Source organism: Nomascus leucogenys, chromosome 20 (assembly GCF_006542625.1).
Source record: "Nomascus leucogenys isolate Asia chromosome 20, Asia_NLE_v1, whole genome shotgun sequence".
Lineage (NCBI taxonomy): Eukaryota > Metazoa > Chordata > Mammalia > Primates > Hylobatidae > Nomascus > Nomascus leucogenys.
Window position 1 is genome coordinate 36,638,599 of NC_044400.1, and position 6,404 is coordinate 36,645,002.

Sequence of the window (6,404 nt, forward strand, 5' to 3'; positions counted from 1 at the left end):
ATAGTCAGTGTATTGGTTAGTAGGCCTAGGGTTAAAAGAGTAATAGAGTTAAAGTGAAATCATATAGCTAGGCCGGATGTTATTAGGAGAGCTGAGAGAGCCCCTGCTAACAGTCAAGGGCTGGGTTTGACTAAATGATAGGCATGCGTTTGGTGGGTCATTATGTGTTGTCATATAAATAAAGGCTTACTAAAAGCGTAAAGACATAAGCTTGGATAAGGGCCACAGCAGATTCGAGCATGGTTAATAGAATTAGAATAATAAAGGTGATTGAAGCTGTGGGAAGGTTAATAGTTGATAATACTAGTGTGATTCCTCCAATTAAGTGCATGAGTAAGTGACTGGCTGTAATGTTGGCTGTTAGACGTACAGCTAGTGCTATTGGTTGAATAAATAGACTAACGGTTTCGATGAATACTGGTATAGGAATAAGTGGTATGCGTGTGCCTTGTGGTAGGAAGTGAGCTAAGGAGTTATTAGTTTTAAAGCGGAAGCCCGTGATTACTGTGCCTGCTCATAAGGGGATTGCTATAGCTAGATTTATTGATGGTTGGGTAGTTGGTGTAAATGAGTCCGGTAGGAGTCCAAGGAGACTGGTTAAGGCAATAAAGAGAATTAGAGATATCAGTATAAGGGATCAGGCTTGTCCTTTAATGTTATGTATAATTATTTGTTTTAGGATAAGTTGAACTAGTCATTGTTGAATAGAAATTAATCAGTTATTGCTTAGATAGTTGGAGGTTGGAAGGAGTGGGGGGGGGAACAAGATGATTAGTGCTGCTGCGGGTAACCCTTGGGGCAATAAATGAAGTGAACAGATTTTTGTTCATTTAGTTCTCAAGGGTTGTTATGTTTTTGTACTTTATTTTTGGTGAAGGGGGTGTATGGTAGATGAAATTTAATATTTTTACTTGAATAATGGAAAATAAAGTTACGATTATTGATACAATAATAGGTCATGTGGAAGTATCCAGCTGAGGCATTCACTCTACAGAGGTATGATTTCTCTCGGTCTTTAAAAGGTTAATGCTGGGGTAACTTTACAGTGATATTATGGTGTGGATACAGATCAAGTTTCAAAAGTTTTTAATGGAACTAATTCTAGAACAATAGGTATAAAACTGTGATTAGATCCACACATTTCTGAGCATTGTCCATAGTAGAGGCCTGGTTGTGTAGTGGTTGAGGTAAATTGGTTTAAGCGTCCAGGGACTGCATCTGTTTTTAAACCTAATGAGGGAATAGTTCATGAGTGCAGGACATCTTCAGATGAGGTTAACATGCAGATGGGAATTTCTATTGGGAGGATTGTTCGGTTATCGACTTCAAGGAGTCTATGTTCTTCTGGTTTTAGGTCTGCTGTTGGAAGCATATAAGAATTGAAGCTTAACTCTTCATAATGTGTATACTCGTAGCTTCAATACCATTGATGTCCAATTGTTTTAATGGTGAGAGAAGGCTTATTGACTTCATTTGTTATATATAACATATGTAGGGATAGGAGGGCAGTTAAGATTAAGATGATAGCAGGCAAGATAATTCAGACAGTCTCTATTTCTTGGGCATCTATGGTACTATTGTTGGTCAGTTTTGTTGTGAGTATTAGAGAAATAATGTATAGAACCAGGGAATTAATTAGGAAAACAATTATAAGGGTGTGGTCATGGAAGGTAAGTAGTTCTTCTATAATAGGAGATGAAGCATCTTGAAGACCTAATTGAACCGGATGTGCCATTAAGATATATACGGCTTAACCTACAACTTAACTTTGACAAAGTTATGAAATAATTTTACTAATATTTTATTGAGAAGGTCATAGAGGTTATGGGATTGGCTTGAAACCAGTCTCTGGGGGGTTTGATTCCTTCCTTTTTCACTTAGGTCTTCATGTAGGTTGGTTCTTCGAATGTGTGATGGGTTGGTGGACAGTCATATAGTCTCTAAGTTGGTAGATGGTTGCTCAACTATTAACTTTTCATTTTGAAGTGAAGGCTTCTCAGACCATGAAAATTATTAGTATTACTGCTGTTAGGGAAATAAATGAGCCTACAGATGAAATAATATTTCATGCGGTGTACGTGTCAGGATAACTGGAGTAACGTCGAGGCATAGCAGGTAGGCCAAGGAAGTGCTGTGGGAAAAAAGTTAAATTCACATTACAAATATAATAGCAAAGTGAGTTTTAGCATAGATTTGACTGAGTGTATAACCTGAAAATAGGCGGAATCAGTGAACAAAGCCTCCCATAATGGCAAATATGGCTCCTTTTGATAAGACATAATGGAAAGGGGCTACAACATAATATGTATCATGTAGTACAATATCCAGTGATGAACTTGCTAGTACAATGCCCATTAGGCCTCCTATTGTAAAAAGGGAAATAAATCCCAGGGCTCAGAGCATTGCGGGGGATCATTTGATAACTACTGCTGTGAAGTGTAGCTAGCCAGCTAAAGACTTTAACGCCAGCAGGAATAGCAATAATTATAGTAGCAGAGGTGAAATATGCTCACGTATCTACATCTATTCCTACTGTAAATATGTGGTGGGCCCATACGATAAACCCTAAGAAGCCAATTGATATTATGGCTCATACTCTGCCCATATACTCAAATGGTTCTTTTTTTTCTAGAATAATATGTTACAATATGGGAAATTATCCTAAGCCCAGTAAGATGAAGATGTACACTTCAGGGTCACCAAAGAATCAGAATGAATGCTGATGTAAGATAGGATCACCTCCACTAGCTGGGTTGAAAAAAGTAGTATTAAGATTGCAGTCAGTTAACAATATAGTAATGCCGGCAGCTGGGACTGGGAGAGAAAGGAGTAGAAGAACTGCTATAATTAAGACTGATCAGATGAAGAGGGGTGTGTGATATTAGGACATGGCTGGGGGTTTATATTAATAATTGTGGTAATAAAGTTAATAGCCCCTAAAATAGAAGAAACACCTGCCAAATGGAGTGAAAAGATGGTTAAATCTACAGAGGCTCCCGCATGTGTTAGATTTCCTGCTAAGGGGTGGCGGGGTAGACTGTTCAGCTGGTTCCAGCGCCTGCCTCTACTACAGTGGATGCAAGTAATAGTAGGAAAGAGGGTGAGAGGAGTCAGAAACTCCTATTATTTATGCAGGAAAATGCTATATGGGGGGGCAATTATCAGAGGAACTAATCAGTTGCCGAAGCCTCCAATTATAATTGGTATTACTATAAAGAAAATTATGATAAATGCATGAACTGTAATGATGACATTATAAATTTGATCATCTCCTAAAAGAGTACCTGGTTGGCCCAGTTCAGCTTGAATAAGGAGGCTTAAAGCTGTACCCACTATCCCTGCTCATGCGCTGAATAATAGATAGATGTCCCGATACCTTTATGGTTGGTTGAGAACAGTCAACAGTTGGTGAACATAAGTGAAGTGAGAAAAAGGTAAAATGGCTGAGTAAGCATTAGACTGTAATCTAAACACAGAGGTCAAGACCTCTTTTTACCAGCCCCGAGGTGATTTTCATGTTGAATTGCAAATTCAAAGAAGCAGCTTCAATCTTGCCGGGCTTCTCCCACCTTTCTCCCCCAACAACAGTAGAAGTAGATTGAAGCCAGTTGATTAGGGTGTTTAGCTGTTAATTAAATTTTCATGGGTTTAAGTCCCATCAATCTAGTAAGGGCTTAGCTTAATTAAAGTGATTGATTTGCGTTCAACTGATACAGAGTAGAATTTTGCATTCCTTAGGTTTTTGCAGAACTTAAGTATAATTTACTTGCTAAGAGCTTTGAAGGCTCTTGGTCTTACTTAACCTACACTTCTAGATTATAAATAGTGTCAGTGGAGATATTGGTAGGAGGAAGGTAGAGAAGATGTTGAGTCGGGGGAGGAAACTGTCATTTTCTTTTTATATTATTGGATGTGGGGAATTTGTCACTGAAGTGGAGTAAATTAAGCATATATAAAAATGTAGGTTGAGTAAAGTTATGATGGCTATGATGGTTGGGATATAAGACTGTTATGTTTTGTAAACTCTTGGATAATAATTCATTTAGGTAGGAATCCTGTTAATGTGGGTAAGCCTCCCAGGGATAATAAAATTGATAGGATTATAGATATTAATCATGTTAATTTGTTTCAGATGTGAGATAGTGATAAGGTTGTGGTGCTTGAATTCAGGTTGAGTACTTGGAATACAGTAATTGTTGGGATGAAATAGGTAATTAGGTTAAAAATGGTAATGTTTGGGTTATACATTAGTACTGCTATTATTCAGTCTAGTGAGTGATTGAGGAGTAGGCTCAAATTTTACATAGTTGAGTTTGGTTGAGTCCTCCTCAACTGCCCACTCAAATAGATAGATAGGAGAATACTCGTATTTACTGATGGAAAAATTTGATTGAATTGAATTGAAATAGGGGCTAGTTTTTGTCATGTGAGGAGAAGTATGCCAGATGTTAGAGAATTTCCTTAAGTTACTTCTGGAACTCAGAAGTGAAAGGGGGTTCTTCCTAATTTTGTTACTAAGGCTATTATTATTATTAGGGATGAAAACTGATTAACAGTATTTATTGTTGTTCACTGTCCAGATAACAGATTATTGGAGAGAATACCGATTATGAGGACTATAGATGCGGTTGCTTGTATAAGGAAATATTTAGTGGCTGCTTCTGTGGAGGGGGGATTTATTTTTTTATTAAGATTGGGATGAGGGCTAGTATATTTATTTCTAAGCCTGTTCAGCCAAAAAAATCAGTGTGAGGCTAGCATTGTGATAAGGGTACCTGCAGAAACAGTAAAGTAGATGGTAAGTTGAGCTAATAGGTTAATTAGTATGGGAAGGATGTAACCAACATTTTTGGGGTATGGCCCTGATAGCTTATTTAGCTGGGACGTGGTATGATAGGTAGCACGGGGAATTTTGGATTCTCAGGGATGTGTTCAATTCCTGTAGTTCTAGAAATATGAGGATTTTAACCTCTGTTGTTTACTCTTATCAAAGTAATTCTTTTGTCAGACATATTTCTTACGTTTCGGGTGGGATGCTGGAGATTATGATGGGTATTGAGATATATCATACACAGAATGCTAGTGTAGGTGGTAGAAAGTTTTTTCATAGGAGATGTGTAAGTTAATCATAGTGGAATTGGGGATCGGCTGTTCGAATTCATAAAAATGGGGAGGTTAAGAGGAGGGTCTTGGTAATGAAATATGTAGTATAGAGTTCTGGTGAATACGTAGAGTACAATTGTTCCTAGGAAAATTGTAGTAGTTAGGGAATTTATTATTATAATATTCATGTATTCTGCTATAAAGAAGAGGGCAAATGGACCTGTGGCATATTCGATGTTGAAACCTGAGACTAACTCTGATTCTCCTTCTGTTAGGTCAAAAGGGGCTCAGTTAGTTTCTGCTAATATAGAAATAAATAATATTATGGCTAGGGGTCATGATGGTAGGAGTAGTCAGAGGGAGTCTTCTGTTGTGATAAGTATATATAAATTGAATGAGCCGCTTATCAGTAGAACTGATAAGAGGCTGATGGCTAGGGTAACTTCATATGAAATTAGGCGATGGTTTGTAACGCGCCGATTAGTCATAGTTTGAATAGATTGCTCATCCTGATCATAAAGTAAGGTAGACGGCTTTTTTGAGGGGTTCGCTAAGGCATAAGTATCTGGGTCGCTCAGGAGGTCAGGCGAAGATAGTACTAGCATTATTAAAAGGAGGAGGAGAAAAATTAAACCTAGGATATCTTTGATTGTATAGGAAGGGTGAAAGGTGATTTTATTGAAGTGCCCCCTCTCCACTTTGTGCACTCACTGCATGCCGTCTAATGCTTCAGGGTATTAGCCACAGGGCCTTTCACACTTTCTTTGTGGATCCCAGACCCCATGAGTCCTCCCAGGAGATCCCATTCCCAGAGCCTCCCTCCCAGGCATCCCCCCACTCCTGGGATCCCCACACTCCAAAATCCTTGCTCGCAGACACCCATAATCCCAGGGCTGTCATTCACAAGGGCTGAGAGGCCTCAGCCTCCATGCCCCCAAAATTGCAGGGTTCCCTTTGGGGCTGTCACCTGACCCCAGTGTCCTTTAGGCCCTGGTGGTCCTGCCTCTCCCAGCTGCCCCAACTCTACTGTATTCTCCCCACGCTCCCCACATGGGTGCTGCAGAACAAGTGAAGGGCACAGATGGTCTGGGGGGTCTTGAAGATCAGGGATGCAGCCTCTGCTTCCAAGACACCTTCAGCCACCCGCTACTGCCCTCAGGAACAACGTGACAGACACAGAAAGTCCAACCTATAAGGGGAGACCCTGGTCTCTTTCCCTTGGAGGTAAGAGGGGAAGGGCTAATTCAGAGTATGGTCCAAAGCAGATACTCCTGGCCACAGAGGAGCTCCAGCTCAAAGAG